The following is a 17154-nucleotide window of genomic DNA, read 5'->3' on the forward strand; positions in this document are numbered from 1 at the left end:
GAGTGGAGGATTTGTTGCCATTAGAATTGCAAATCCCGTCCTTACACATCGCCATTCATGAAGGACTCACAGATGAGGTTCTCAATGAAACAAGACTAGAGGCTCTCAATAGAAACTCCAATGCTACCAAGTAAGGTTGTCACATGCATTAAACAAAAAGCTGCGCCCTCGTTCCTACCAAGTAGGATATCCGGTCCTCATAGTTCAAAGACTAATCATCACCTCTCACAAGCCGGTTGGTAAATTCATCTCCAAGTGGTACAAGATGTCTACACAAATTGTGCTTACAAAATTGTAGATGAAAACGGCGTCCGTGTAGGCCCAATAAATGTGGGAAGTTTCTGAAGCGCTACTATTCTTGAAGTTCAACACCCAAGCTACTAAGCAATAGTGAAAACTGCACACTGATGTCTTATATTTATGCTCCTCAATAGTGTACAAGGACGTCGCCGAGTATTGTGAGGGTCGAACCCAAAGGACGGTAACTATGGCTCTAGGACGATTTAATTGACTCGAATTTAGCCTTAATAAGTTGATTGGTTTATTAGTAAACTCAGCTATAATAACTATTGAAACTAATTAAAAAGGAAGGTTAACGATTTACTCAAATTAAGAGAGAACTTGGGTGTTCGGGTTCACTAATGTAGACAAGGGTCAAAAGTAAGCCTAGATTAATATTTATCAAAGGGTAAAGTCGAAGATAAAACCTCCACCTCTCGGTGTGAGATGGTCCTAAGATTAAGGCTAGTCAAGCTCTTGCATAAACTACCCAAAACCGAATAATCATTCATGATCTACCACAAGTCAAGGCTCTCACCTTAACAAGTCAACAAAGTAGGGAAAGTCTAGAATTCTCATTCTAGCAATTCCACAAACATTTGTTGTACATGACTGTTCTAGACAAATTACCCAATGATTCCTCACTAATCCAAGAAAATAATTAACCTTAAGATCCTACAAAAGATCCCCCTCTACCCTAGTGAGAATATACGCACACATACTTAGGATGGTGGAAACAACAAATGAATCACACAACATAAGACTTACTACAAGAGACATGATGTAAACTAAATAGACGATTAATACTAAGATTAGATGCAAAAACAAAGTAGAACAGTTAACAAGAAGAGTAATTATACAAAAGATGAAAAAGCGAGGAACTTGGATAAATAATGAAGGTGAATATCTTCAATCTTCAATTCATACCCCAATAACAAAGGTAAACTATCCAACTAAAGTAGATCTAAGCTAAATGGAAGATTAATTAAGGTTTAATTAGGAAAACATTAGTTCTTGTTTATCAATGGAATTACATATTAAATTAGGGTTTCTCTCTATCTAGGGTAACGTCTCTAAAGCACCTTAACATGGAGTATTTACAGTGTTCTCAAAAATTAGGTCTTAATTAAGGGGAAGGGAAGAAATATCGTGGCGTGCTCCTGGCCGCTCAACCGGCCGCCGGGACTTTCACCGGATCTAGATGCACTATTGTATTAACTTGGAACCTTTGGAGAAGTTTGCGGTGGGAGCCGGGTATACGGCCGGCGGGGTGGTGACCGGCGCCGAGAACAAATATTTTTTTTGCCAAATTCTTTAAAATGAATAACTGTGTGTTCCTAGCTAATGGACCGGCTACCGGTCAGCCGGCTGTGGACACGTCTTCTCCGTCTTCACTCGAGTCTTTATGTTGAGGTGTGTTGGGAGACGGGGTGGCAGATGCTAGCCGGCTAAGGGCACTTCATAGCTTCATTTCCTCCTTCTTCCATGCTAGCCATCCAAACATGTTCTTTGCTTGCCCTTTTCCTCGTTTTTGGCCTAATACCTTTAGAGCCGGAAACTCATAGTACGGGAATAAAGGTACAAAATGCAAGCAAGGTGTCGATAAATCGCAATATTTAGGGCTAAAATGCATGGTAAAGACGAGGGAAATAATATAAATTCGGCATATATCAAACCTCCTCAAACTTAAACATTACTTGTCCCCGAGTAAGTAAGTGAACAAAATTAAGACCTTCATCATAAACTAATAACTAAGAAACTTTAATATAAAATTCGAATCGGGTTTAGCTTCACCCGTAGCCCTTTCAACTCAGAATTTGACACTTATGAGAGAAATGGCCCTATTGCAAGGCAATTAAGGTCTTGCTACAAAATGGTGATATATCCGGACATTTAGGCATAAAATCACATGATAGGATGTGTGAGTCAAAATGAAGCCACTTACTTTATCTAAGCGGCAGGTTTCATCTCAAAACAAAGAGGCTCTAGATAAGGAACTACCAACTCAGGGTCCCAAGTGGGTGTCGGTCCCCTATGAATGGCTCAAGCAAACCAATGTGACAACTATAAGTGACTATAAAACACATTCATAGACGGGAAAGGGGAAACATAGCTAGTCCTCCGTGATTGACAAGACTCACAGAATATTCAACCGAGATTGAACCTATTACCAAAAGAGACATAGGTACCAATTAGGTCACACTATCATTTTCGGTTACTTGTCGTTAGGAGCACCTAGACCAAAACAATATTTATAGCTTCAGAAACCACTCTACTATTAGTAAAGGGGTAAGTAAAGGTCGGATCCCAAGGGACGGGTATTGATGTCGGATTTTCGATTGCAAGTAGTGGTGTCTAAGGGTGTCACAATTTGGGTTGAGATAAGAAGATCACTAAACAAAATAACAATGTAAATAAACAAGCAAGATGATTAAAATGAGACGTAAACAATTGATTAAAAGCACTAGGGTGTCATGGATTCATAGGGGATTCATGGGAATTCATCATACAAACATATTCTCAAATTATAAGCAAGCAATTATTGTTGTGACTGGATCGAGTTGGTTTATATCTTATAATCCTAGGAAGGTTTGGGTCCCGGAGCCGAATACATTAGATTGTAAAACACCTACAAGTGGACTTAATCCTCCCTACTCAACTATTTGCATGGTCTAATGAGACTCGAGTTGGTTTATGTCTTACAAGTCGCATTGAAAAGGTAAGTGATGGGTAAAAAATGAAAGGATTCATAGGTTCGCATTTCGTCAAACATAACATGTGCATAAGTTGAGATCACAACAAGCAAGAAAATAAAATATGTGAACATATTAGATTAAGCATGAATCATCCCCCATGTTGTTTTCCCCTAATTCCTCATTAACCCTAGCTAAGGAAACTACTCACTCATTATCAAGTTTAACATTCTAACAAGGTTGTCAAACATATTAACAAAGCAAAACATGATGAATGAATGGAAAATGATTAACAATAATTAAAACAAGGGTTAAGATAATTATACCTAATGATAATTCCAAAATAATAAGCAAATAATAATAGAAGTACTTGATGATTGATGGAAGGTTGTCAATCTGCCAATAATACCCAAATAATCTTCAATTACCCAAAATAAATGATGAACAATAGAGAAACTAAGGAAATGAGATTTGTATTAATGGTTAATTAAAAGTTGATTAAAAGATTAAAATGAGATTACGAAGAACATAAATAATATTAAGGATTTATGATAATCTAATTAGTACAATGGGGTATTTCTAGTGAGGATAAGGTACATAAATTATGGTTACTAAGGGCTTAAATGACGATTAAGACCCTTAAGAAAAGTTGAGGAAATGCGCCTCTCGAAAGAAGATGCTAGTCTCCTTTTTGCTAGTCTTTTAGAAATATGCGCATCCCAAGAGGAACAAGGAAGAGACGTGCTGTACTGGGCAGAAATCCGAGCGGCCAAAAGGTCGGGACGAGCGGATTATGGTGGTGCAGGACGAGCGGGCAGGTTGGTGGGACGGTCGGATTGTTGAGGGCTTGGACGAGCGTCCCAAGGCTGCGACGAGCGGATTGTAGTCCAGCAAGCTTCTTCCTCTTTTCTTCTTCCAACAATCCTCAAGGATCTTGTAGTAGATGCAAGGATCTTCTTCATCATTGCCTATCTACTACATTATTTACATACGCCTTCTAGTCTTGTCTTCACTTTGATGCTTGGTCATTAGATTCTACCAATTTAGATCCATTTTGCCATGAAAATGCAAGGTTTGCACTCCTCTCCTACCAAGGAATCAAAACCTCAAAGAATATGCAAAAAAAAGGACTAAAGATAGTAAATGACCCAATTATGCATCAAAAAGCAAAGGAACGAGGCTAATTCGGGGACTAAATATGCTCAAATATTAGCCACAACAAATATCCGCAAACCGAACCTTTGCTCGTCCCGAGTAAAGAGGTGACAAAACTAGGACCCTTATTTAAACTAACCTACTAATATAACCTATATGAGACAATTAGCGAGTCTCACTCCGCCCCTTCAACTCACAACAAGACAACCATGAGGTGGGATGCCTTCTTGCAAGGCAAGGTGGGCCTTGCCAAAATGGCGACACATCCAAGCATTAAAGCATGCAAAATCAAGTAATGGATGCATCTATAAAAGAATAGCCACTTTCTTCATCTAAGTGGCGGAAAATATCTAAAGAGAAAGCAATTCAAGGGTATACACTCCTTCATAGATATGGTTTCTTCAAACTACTAAGCCTAGAAGGATACCAATAAATCACATCCAAGTTGTGTCAAGCTAGGGTACCTTTGTCCTCAATCGTTAAATGCTTTCGTCAAGAATAGACTCCCTATGGTGTTAGAAACACTGGAGGATCACGGAATTCCCCTTCTTGCCTAGACAAGAAGAAGGGTCGTCCCCTCTCTACCATGCATAAAAGTGGTTACGATGGAAAAGGGATCAATAGTATTTGAGTTTCATTTTGGGAGTTTGCTTTTGTTGTTGTTTTTCCCCCCAATTTCTTGTGGCATTTGACATTTTGAGAACATTTCTTTGCCATTTCTTTGATGTTTGGCATTTCAACACTTGACAATTTCAACTTTTTCTTGCATTTCTTTTTGAACATTTTCAAAGTCACCCCATTTGTAGTGAGGGTGCTTATTTTTGAAGCATAGGAGTTTTCATTTTTGTCACTCCTCTTTTCTTTTGATGCAATTTGTGCAAACTTTTTTTTTTCACTTTTCATTTCATTTCTTGAACTCAAATTTGAACAATTTTTGTGCCCATTCCCTTTGATGATAAAAATGTGGTAGAACATGGATGATGTTGCATGCTTTCAAGGGTCATCTTGGAATAAACGGTAGCCAAGGAGTTATCACACCACAAGGTACTCTTGACTAGGCCTTAATACATGGGTCAAAGGATACTAACATGACACATCATAGGATGTTTTACAAGTATTCTAACAAGCAAAGTCTTAAGAAGAAAAAGCATCTACAAGGGCCTATATACACTTGTCAAGTTTCCCAAATAGACGGTTTCACAAAAATTTTCCTAAATGCAACTATCATTTATACAACCTAATGCATATGCTTCTATCAACTAGTATGCCATATAATCTAGATGCAATCCTAAATTCACATTTTTTTTACCGCATCAATCAAAATAAAGGCACATAGTCATTAACATAAAGAGGAAAAAGGAGATTGGAAAGATCATACCATGTGGTCTTCAATATCATCATGTCTCGGATGTGGCGTAGTCAATCAATGTGAACAAGGATGAACAAACACAATATATACAAACAATATATACAAGACTACGCTACAAAGGAAATGAACTTGTATTTGGATTTTTAAATTTTTCAATTTTTTTTTTATTTTTTTTTAATGAAATTAACTTTGTATTTTTCAAAAAATTTTAATTTTTATCATTTTTGTTTTTAAAAAGGTCAAGTTAGAATTTTCCATCCCAACACTAGTATGGGCATTGTCCTCAATGGCCAATACGATAGGAAATTAAGCGATTTACATTAATATGCATGATTTCTAAACTAAATGCAAACTATACTAAACTACACTACATGATGCATGTGTTTTCGTTATGGTGGAAAGCATAATTTAGATTAGCTCCCAATGCATATGCATAAACTTTCCCAAACCAAAATAGACACTATTTCTAATGTCAAAAATTTTGGAGGAGTTCATGCACATAAAATGCAATGCATGAAACTAAAATTTGTCATTTTTGATTTTGAAAGTTGGGAACAATAAAATGAACACCTCAATGAAGCCAAGGTGTTAGTCCTCTAATGTTGCTAGGACTACACAAAATGATCAAGATAAAATAAAAACAAGAGAAGTAGACAAACCATAAAGGAGGTGTAAGAATGTAGGAGCATCCAAAAGTTTGCTAGTCCTACCCATCGTGTCATCATCATCATCTTCCTCACTTGAGGCATCATCAATCTCCATGGATGTGGAGTCATGTCCACTCTCACTTTCACTCTCTTGTTCTTCCTCACTTTCCTCTTCTTCTTGAACTTCTTCATCTTCACCTTCTTGGTTACCACTCTCATCAACAACCATCTCCTCTCCACCCGGTCTACCACCACTATAAGTGCTAGGAAAGAATACCTCCTTATCTGCCCAACTAGGCAAGGGACAAAATGGGTCGAGAAGTCCTTGCCTAGCAAGATGTAGGAGGGGCGGATATTGGGCCTTGTAAGCATCAACTCTATCATTGTAAGCTTTTTTATGCATTTCCTTCATTAGTAGAGTCAAGTAATCATTTCCCGCCTTGGCATTTTTGGGGTTGAACTCGTGGTATTCAAATGGATAAGGTGAGGTGATAATGGAGGAAGAGGGCTCGGCAACTTCTTCCCCTTGGTGTTGAATGATGTATTTGGTCTCTTCGGAGAGCGGGAGAAGGTAATTCCGTCTATGAACATTCAAGCGGCAAATCTTGCTAGGCAATGCGAAGGATTTAGCTTCATTCGTCAACCACCTAAATTTGTTATCAAGAGTATCATTCTTGACCCATTTGAATTTTAGAATCATGGTGGGCAAATCGATAAGATGGCCTCCTTTTACCGGTGTATAAGTGTTAGTCTTGTTGAAATCCCGGTTAAAATGCTTAGCCAAATAGGTAACTAATCCTCCTTTGGTAATAAAGGTCGTGCCTTCTTCGCCACAATCATCATTAAGCCATCGATCAATCAAAAGTCGTAAAGCATTGTATGGCTTGGTAAACTCTCTCCCAATGTTCAAAGCCGACTCAAGAAGAATAAAATCAAGTTTGGTAAGATGATTTGTGCCTTTCCTAGCTATCAAAGTATTCCCAATGACCTTATGCCATACTCTAATGCCCGGATGATGGACTAAGAGAGCATGACAATCATGATAAGATACGAATTTCTTTCTGGAAATGGCCATCCAAAGAGGAGAGGGGTCATACTTGGTAGGATTCTTTGTAAAAGTCGCATTATCACTAAGGCCAAATATCTTACCCATTTCAGCATAAGATAAGCATCTATCAACATTTTCAAGACGAAACTCAATAATGGTTCGGGTCTCCACCTTTGTTACTTTCAAAGAGCTCAAAAACTCTAAGGTGAGGAAGGAGTATGTCAATTCTTGCATTGCAAACAATTTACTCAACCCCAGAAACTTGAAAAAGGTCTTAGTTTGCTCAAGAACACCCAATTTTGACAATGCATCTTCACAAATGAACTTAGTAGGCATGATGGTTTTCTTAGCAAAGAGAATAAATTTCTTCCTATGGGAGTCGGAAGTGAGAATTACCTCCCGATAATCGGTTAATTGTTCAATAACCGGAGTGGTAGAAGTAGTAGCTTCCATAGGAGGACCTTGTTCTTGAATCTCCAACCTTGCATTATGAACTACCAATACCTTTGATGCTTATTTGTCTTGAAGAGCTTGTTGCCTCTTAGAAAGTGTCTTCTTTTGGGGTGCCTTGCTCCCACCTTTTGTTCTTGCCATACTCCTTTGCTTAGTACCAATGAAAGCTTGAAATCTTCAATTTCTAGTAATGCCCAAATCAATTTAGGATAGATGAAGGTTACCTTGTACGTATCCTAAAAATCGACTCAAAACATGAAGATTTTGGGGTTTGAATCACTTGTTGTTGCTAAAGGAGTGATTAATTTTTGTTTTGAGGAAGTCTGAATTTGATGTGGTTGATTTTGGTTGAGAAAATTGTGTTTTGTTGATGGAGAGGATGAGGGTTTTGGGGTTTTGGGTAGTGTATGTGTTTTGAAATAATGAAAATGAATGGGAAAGGAGGGTTTAAAAGACCCATTGGTTTTTGAATTGCAGAGGGAGACGAGCGGCTTCGATATCGGGACGCTCAGATTCTCCAATTTCTGGGTTCAAAAAAAGACGCATGGGACGAGCGGATTGCAAGAAGGACGAGCAGATTCCTGAGCTGAGATGAGCGTCTTTGGCTTAGGACGCTCGGATTCCTTTCCAGTGAAAAATCCCAAATTTTTAGCAGTAAAAAGATGATCATCTTTTCTCTTGGACGACCGTCGTGACTGAGACGAGCGGATTCCTTGCTGGGACGCTCGGATTTACAGTCAGACCCAAAAATAATTTCTGCAACTTCATAATAGGAGCGTTTTATGCCTTGGACGCTTGGGTTCTTTCAAGACGAACAGATTATCCGTCGGGCCGCTCGAATTCTTCCTCGACCACACGGATTCAGGTCCATCCGTGGGTGCTTCGTAAACCGTGTTATTTCATTCTTCAATTCTTGTGTTCTTCATTTTAGGGGCACTACAAAGGCATGAATAGCCTAGGCAATTGCTATCCCCACACTAAGGCAAAGCACTACACATCAATAAACTCATAAGTCCCTCCATCACTTCTCTCAAAATGATGAAAATCGTGATCAAGGCATAAAAATTTAAATCCAAAAATGACAAAAATGCAATACAATAATTGAAATGCAAGTTAGGGAGTTAGAATATTTAAAAATGGTAGTTTAGGGAGAACTCCACCAAACTCTCATCCAATGTGAGATGTCAAGGGGGCATGTTCAAGGTGTTGTTGATGTTACTCAACACCTTGAAGAAGTAATCGAAAGCTTGTTCATTGTCATGATAAAGGTCCTCAATAGACCTTTGCACTTGTTGTTCTCCATGATGGTCTTGGGCCATAGCATTACCAATATAGGGATTGAATATCCCTTCAAAATCATCATCGCAAAGACCGCATACTTCGTCTACTTGATCACTAAAAATGTCTTGAGTTGATGAAGACAACTCTCCTTCTTTCTTCTCTTGTCCAATGAGGCCTTCTTCTTCACTTGTCATGGGTGAGCTTTTCAAGCTCTCAATATTGCAATTTCCTTGATCTTTTGATGGAGCATCATCCACTTTCTTTTTCCATTGAAATTCCAACTTCTTCCTATCATCTTTCTGGCTATAGTGATCAACCATAAAACATGGCTCAAACAATCGGGGAGCTCTCATAGTCTTGTCAAGATTAAAAGTGACGGTTTCATCTCCCACTTCAAAGGTGAGTTCTCCATGCTTTACATCGATCACCGCTCTTGCGGTGTGCAAGAAAGGTCTTCCTAAAATAATAGGAATGTTGGAGTCTTCTTCCATGTAAAAAATAACGAAATCCATCGGGATGAAGAATTTTCCAATTCTTACGGGAACATCTTCCCATACCCCTAAAGGTGTCTTTGTTGATCTATCCTCCATTTGAAGCATGATGTTGGTGCATTTGAGTTCTCCCATTCCTAGCCTCTTGATTACCGAATATGGCATGACACTAACGCTTGCTCCAAGGTCACATAGAGCTTTGTTGATCGTGGTGTCACCAATAGTGCATGGAATGGAGAAACTTCCCAGATCCTTGAGCTTTGGAGGTGAATTTCCTTGAAGGATAGCACTACTTACTTTAGTAAAAGCAATAGTCTCAAGCTTCCGGATTGATTTCTTCTTTGTAAGGATATCTTTCATATACTTTACATAGGCCGGAACATGATTGATCAATTCCGAAATGGAATTGAGACTTCTAAATTCTTCACAATCTCCATGAATTTTCCAAGTTTGTCATCAAACTTAGGCTTAGCTTGACGACTCAGGAATGGAAGTCTAATCACAATAGGCTCCTTTTCTTTGGTCTTCTCTTCATCCTTCTTTGAAACTTCTTGAATGGTGGGTTCTTCTTCTTTAGAGTTTTCAACAACTCTTTCCTTGTCACTAGCATTCCCAGCATCTTCATCAACGGGCTTCTTTGGTCCTTCATACCTTTTACCACTCCTTAAATGGATGGCACTCACCGATTCTTGTCTTGGGGGATTACCTTGAGGTGGTAATTGGCCCTTTTGTCTTTGTGAACTTAAAGATGCTAATTGAGACATTTGGGTCTCCAACATCTTTGTGCGAGCTAGTATGTTGTTAATGGTGATGTCTTTTACTTGGCTATCCTTTTGCATTTGGGTGAAAACTCTTGTTGGTTCTTTTGCATTTGGAGGACCGCTTTTTGAACATCAAAACCTTGGTCATTTGATTGAGTGTATGGAGTTTGATTTTGGAAACCTTGGTTTTGGTTATAAAAGGGTCTTTGATTTTGGTTTCTCATTAGAGCTGGGGTGTATGTTGGTTGATGGTTTTGAACATTTTGGCTTTTGTATGAGAGATTTGGATGGAATTTGGTGTTTTTATTGTAATAGTTGGAATAAGAGGTACCACTGTTGTATGCTTGAAAAGCATTCACTTGCTCACGTGTTCCCCTACATTCACTTTGGTCATGTCCCAAAGTTCCACAATTCTCACATATTCCACTTGGAATTGATGAAGATGCCACCATGGCATTAACATGTTGCTTTGGTGATTTTGAGGCTTCTTCAAGTTTAGCCATAGCCTTATCAAACTTCAAATTAATGGTATGAATATGAGCACTAAGTTGAGCACCCAATTGGGTAATAGAGTCCACTTCATGCTTTCCTCCTCTAGTAGCCTTCCGAGGTCTACTATATTGTGAGTTATGGACCGCCATTTCCTCAATCTTGTTCCATGTTTGATTATCGTCAACTTCGGTGAACATACCATTTGATCCCATGGTGAGAATGTTTCGGGAGTCTTCATAAAGACCATTCCAAAATTGTTGTACCAAGAACCACTCGCTATGTCCATGATGAGGACATGAGCGACAAGTTCCTTTGAATTGCTCAAAAGCTTCATAAAAAGATTCTTTATCCCTTTGTTTAAACCCCGTGATTTTGGCTCTTAGCATGTTAGTCTTTTCCTTAGGGTAGAACTTTTTGTAGAAAGCAAGAGACAATTTCTTCCAAGAGTCAATACTAAGAGTAGCCTTATCAAGGCTCTTTAACCATTGTTTCGCGGTACCAATCAAAGAAAAAGGAAATAAGACCCATCGAATTTGGTCTTGAGTTACTCCGGTTTATGAAATCGCATCACATTAGTTACAAAAAGTCTCCATATGAGAATGAGGGTCTTCACTAGGCATCCCCCCAAATTGGCTTCTTTGGACTAATTGGATAAATGCGGATTTTGCAATAAAATTACCGGTCAAGTATTTTGTTGTGGGAGTACCATTGGGTAGGTTCTCCTCGGTTGGTACGGAATGTGATGAAAATTTAGGCATTCTGGGTTGATTTTTTGGTGGGTTTTGTGTTTGGTTCTCCTCTCCTTCTGTTGCAAAAGGGTTGATGAACTCAATATTGTTTGGTTGGATTATCCACAATATTACCAATACCTCTCAAAGTATTTATAGCAAGTCTTCTATTGGTTGTCAAAGTTCTTTCAATTTCGTGATCAATGGGTAAAAAGTTACCTTGTGATCTTCTAGACATGCAAAATATCAAACAACTTGAAAACAATTAGAACAAACCTTGAGGAGTTTTACTTCCCCAAGGCAAAGAAAGACACAAATAAGAACAATCAAAGAAAATCAAATCAAGTGAACACCGTCCCCGGCAACGGCGCCATTTTTGGTCGGACTATCGTTTTCGGTTACTTATCGGTAGGAGCACCTAGACCAAAACAATATTTATAGCTTCACAAACTACTCTACTATTAGTAAAGGGGTAAGTAATAGTCGGATCCTAAGGGACGAGTATTGATATAGGATTTTCGACTGCAAGTAGTGGTGTCTAAGGGTGTCACAATTTGGGCTGAGATAAGAAGATCACTAAACTAAATACTCCCTCAATTCAACTCCACTTTGCAAGTTTCACTTTTGCGCACTATTCACAAGCGAACATTCAACTTCAATTTTCTCTCGATACATAAGTGAAAATATATTCATGTGGGATCTTATTTGATTCGTCTTTAATAGTACATTAAAAATATCTAACTTTTATAATTTTTGCAAATACGTAGCTAAAGATATTTATCGCGTAAACACTGCGTTGGCAAACATGATAAAGAAAACTTGTAAAGTGGAGTTGAATGGAGGGAGTAACAATGTAAATAAACAAGCAAAATAATTAAAATGAGATGTAAACAATTGATTAAAAGCACTAGGGTGTCATGGGTTCATAGGGGATTCACGGGAATTGATCATACAAACATATTCTCAAATTATAAGTAAGCAATTATTGTTGTGATAGGATCGAGTTGGTTTATATCTTAGAATCCTAGGAAGGTTTGGTTCCCGGAGCCGAATCGATTAGATTGTACAACACCTACAAGTCGACTTAATACTCCATACTTAACTATATGCATGGTCTAATGAGACTCGAGTTGGTTTATGTCTTACAAGTCTCATTGAAAAGGTAAGTGACGGGTAAAAAATGCAAGGATTCATAGGCTCGCATTTCATCAAACATAACATGTGCATAAGTTGAGATCACAACAAGCAAGCAAATAAATTATGTGAACATATTAGATTAAGCATGAATCATCCCCCATGTTAGTTTCCCCTAATTACCCATTAACCCTAGCTAAGGAAACTACTCACTCATTATCAAGTTTAACATGGTAACAAGGTTGTCAAACATATTAACAAAGCAAAACATGATGAATGAATGGAAAATGATTAACAATAATAAAAACAAGGGTTAAGAGAATTATACCTAATGATGATTCCAAAATAATAAGCAAAGAATAATAAAAGTACTTGATGATTGATGGAAGGTTGTCAATCTCCCAATAATACCCAAATAATCTTCAATTACCCAAAATAAATGATGAACAATAGAGAAATTAGGGAAATGAGATTTGTATTAATGCTTAATTAAAAGTTGATTACAAGATTAAAATGAGATTAGGAAGAACATAAATAATATTAAGGATTGATGATAATCTAATTAGTGCAATGGGGGTATTTATAGTGAGGATTAGGTACATAAATTAGGGTTACTAAAGGCTTAAATGATGATTAAGACCCTTAAGAAAATTTGAGGAAATGCTCCTCTCGAAGGAAGTTGCTAGTCTCCTTTTTGCTAGTCTTTTAGAAATATGTGCATCCCGAGCGGAACAAGGAAGAGACGTGCTATACTGGGCAGGAATCCGAGCGGCCAAGGGGTCGGGACAAGCAGATTGTGGTGGTGCAGGACGAGCGGGCACGGTGGTGGGACGCTCGGATTGTGGTGGTATTGGACGAGCGTCCCGAGGCTGCGACGGGCAGATTGTAGTCCAGCAAGCTTCTTCCTCTTTTCTTCTTTTCTTCTTCCAACAATCCTCAAGGATCTTATCGGAGATGCAAGGATCTTCTTCATCATTGCCCATCTACTACATTTTTTACATATGCCTTCTAGTCTTGTCTTCACTTTGATGATTGGTCAGTATATTCGATCAATTTAGCTCCATTTTGCCATGAAAATGCAAGGTTTGCACTCCTCTCCTACCAAGGAAACAAAACCTCAAGGAATATGCAAAACAAAGGACTAAAGATATTAAATGACCCAATTATGCATTAAAAAGCATAGGAACAAGGCTAATTCGGGGACTAAATATGCTCAAATATTGGTCACATCACAATTTCCTCAAGGTTTTCACTCGTCGCTTAAACATGAAGTACAGGTCGTTTTTGTGGAAAAAATTTATCAAACCACTCACCTACTAAACTCGTGCAACATGGCCGCATTATAATTTGAAATCCTATCCTCTAACCATGTATGAGATGCAAAACGAGGTAATGCACACGCGATGAAAAAAAGGGTTGTAACGGGGCAAAGGGTATAGGGTAGAAACGGGTTGGTGCAAGCACCATTATGGGGTATGTGCAGTTCAATAACAAGAACTCTTAAAAATTCCCGCTTAAACCCAACCTTATTATAACAAATGAGTAATTAAACAAGTAATGAAATCAGTTAACTCAATTCAAACAAGCTTTGAAAGTTCGACTCACTTGGAAAAACATCATAATGCCAGTTATTATGCAACGAATTTTTCTACCCCTTGAATGACGTATAAGGGGAATTGCTTTCGCTTTTTCACGCTTCATACTGTAATGTATTACATATTCTTTTTGTTCATTTTTTTCTATTTTCTTTTCTTATTTTTAAAACCTCTTATTAAACACAATTTGACCAAATGAAAACAATGGTTTCAACTCATGTAAATTAAGCTCATACTCCAACAAATTAGGACTCAAACCCCACTTTCATGCAACCACATACACTATGACAACTTTCTTGATCAAGGATAGTTGTTTTTGGGATGTAGCCGCCACTCACCCTGACGGCGCCGACACATTTCAAATTTGAAGCTTAAATCTTCCAATTCTTCAATGGACGACCCATGGCCGGTAGACCAGTTGGCTGTCGCTGCTACCTGTGTTTGTCTTAAACTCCTCTTTTAGAAACCTAAGTTTTGGGACACTATATATATATTCCCTTTTAAGTTGTATTTAACCACGAAACCCTAGATCTCAATAATTTATTCTCTCTAAGTTTGAAACTTTGCTAATCCTTTGTTAATCTTTCCCTAATTAAAAACCATAATCTTTCAATTATTAGTAGTTTAGATCTAGAAATTGGGTTTTAACAAGATTGAAGATTTCTCTTTCATCCTCATTTAATCTAATATTAGTTATTTTGCATCTAGTTAGTATAATCTCTTCTCTTTGTTCATTTTCTTAAATTCACTCTTTCTTGGGTTTTGTTAGTTGTTTGGGTTTGGATTTCTCTTGTTTGATACTAGAATAAGAATTTTCTCTCTCTTATTCATGTTTTTCATGTTGTTGAGATTAATTGCTCTAGTAAAGTTCGAATCTTTGATTAGTTGTGACAAAGTTTGCTCCTTTTTACATTCACCCATCTTAATTTTAGTTTAATTAGTTAATATTCTCTTTTAACGTAATTAATTGCATGCTTTGTTGTTTAAATTAAACTATTGCCATGTTTATTGTTAAGGCATTCATCTTTATTAATTATTTAGTCTTAATCACCATGAATAGTGAGTAGTGTTTTAACTAGGTTGCGATTTGGCACTAAGATGAGTAATTAACATGATTGGTTCCATTTAAGTTAGTTGTTGAGGGGTAATTAGTGGGGTTCTTCAAAGGATTTATCACTGTTTGTGTTGAATTTGGGATTTTGGTTGATTGATTATCCTTGTCCACCAATGGTAATTGGTTAGGTCCTAGATGAACCACCTACTTGCTTCTTTAGCCTATTTGGGTTGAACCCGGGAGGGAGAGCCTAATGGGGGTACCTTTGGGAACCAAGTTGACCTCCGCCTTTGGGAAAAGGGTTTGGAAAAACCGGGAATCTATCGTAACCTTAATGTCCCTTAGTGATACTTGGGTGTTTAGATAATAGCGCGTGTTCTTTTTGTATAAAAGTATTGAGTCGGGGAAACAAAGTCATGAACCCGGGAGGGAGGTGAGTTGGGGTGTCTAATGTCCTATTATGAGCCAGGGATCTAGTTAATAGGTGAATTAGAGGCGTTTTCCCCTACTTGGTTACCCATAGATGACTAATCGATGGAATTAGCATGGTAATTATGAATGTTTGTAGTCTAATCGTGCCCTAGGCCTTTTATCAATCTAGTAAAACCGTATTTAATTGCTTGCTTCTTTATTTTAGAATTTACTGTATTTTATTTTATCTCTCGTTCGTTAGTCTAGCTCTTATATAATCATCCAACTTGTTTTATTCGACCCTTTATTGTTCAACGATCACGTGATCTTGCGAGGTTAAAACTTAGACCTCAAGTTATGTAGTCATGCCAAAGGAAAAGCTAAAGCTCAAAGTCGGGTAAACAAAAGTGTTCATAATCTAAAAGGTCAAAACACAATTTTATTTGGCAATGTGAGGTTAAAAATATGTAACGAGTTTGTTTCAAAACATATGCACAAAAAGTATGCATCTCTAAGGTTTAAGGAATGAACGCCACATTTATGCGTATATAATGTGACATAACACCCAAGGAGGCTTACTCTCAACCTAGATGAGGCCACTTATAAATGTGCCGGCCTAAAGGAGGCTCTAACTGTCACTATATATGTAGATATATCGGTAAACGTCCAGTCTTGGGTGCGACTAGATCTCACATGGTGGCTTATACTCGTTAGTTAAGCTAGTTTTCCAAGTGTTTGCAAGCAAACACCCTAAAGGTGAGCCGTTAAAAAGTTCAAGCCACTACTTGGAAAAAGAAACGGAGAGACAAATTATCATCATTGACGGTAATGTGTTCCCTTTATAGACCTTACTTTGCAAAATATTTACAAACTTTACGAAACATGCAATGGATACAATTAAACACATAATTAAATGCTACGCGGATGCATATATATATATATACAACGTGACATGTTAATTATATAGTATGCAAACAATCTAATCCTAAGAGCACACAAGCACAATATCCACAAGTTCCAAAATATGGAACATCCTCATCAACAAATATCCCACCCTCCTCAAGTATACAAAAGAAAAAAAATGGAAAAAGGAGAAGAGATGGGAAAGAGTATACCAAGCAGGTCTTCTAACTCCTTTGTTTCCGATGCCCCAAACGTGAATGTACACTTTATTAGACAAAAGCAACATCATATACAATGCATGTTTATGAATTTTTGAAAGTTTTTCTACTTTTTGTGATTTTTTTTGAAATTTTCTCAATATTTACAATATTCTAATTATTAACAAAAGTAGGATATTTCCCTCCCCACACTTAACATTTACATTGTCTCCAATGAAACAAATGCAGGGAGGAGAATCAAAATGGAATACATATTTTTGGATTTTCTAATTTTTTTAAAAAAATTATAACCATGTTTTTGTAAATTTTTTTTAAAAATGAAACAACAATTTTTTGGTATTTTGGATTTAGAAATTCTATCTCACACTTAACATTTACACTAGCCCCAATGGAACAAATGCAAAGAGGAAATCGAAAATAATGGACATGTTTTTGTAATTTT

The 17154-nt window shown here is 37.5% G+C and overlaps 1 long non-coding RNA gene and 1 other non-coding gene across 2 annotated transcripts; one reads left to right on the top strand and one right to left on the bottom strand.

The window, feature by feature from the left end:
* The first annotated feature begins 10947 nt into the window (after nt 1–10947).
* On the top strand, nt 10948–11055 carry LOC141635269 (small nucleolar RNA R71). The gene has a single exon (XR_012539968.1). It is a non-coding gene; the product is annotated as a small nucleolar RNA R71 (small nucleolar RNA).
* A 1935-nt stretch (nt 11056–12990) lies between these two features.
* LOC141626858 (uncharacterized) lies at nt 12991–16924 on the bottom strand. The gene is made up of 2 exons (XR_012536439.1): nt 16707–16924; nt 12991–13629 (listed from the first exon to the last, which is right to left on the bottom strand). It is a non-coding gene; the product is annotated as an uncharacterized LOC141626858 (long non-coding RNA).
* Between the last annotated feature and the right edge of the window lie 230 nt (nt 16925–17154).

This window comes from Silene latifolia, chromosome Y (assembly GCF_048544455.1).
Source record: "Silene latifolia isolate original U9 population chromosome Y, ASM4854445v1, whole genome shotgun sequence".
In the NCBI taxonomy this organism is placed as follows: Eukaryota; Viridiplantae; Streptophyta; class Magnoliopsida; order Caryophyllales; family Caryophyllaceae; genus Silene; species Silene latifolia.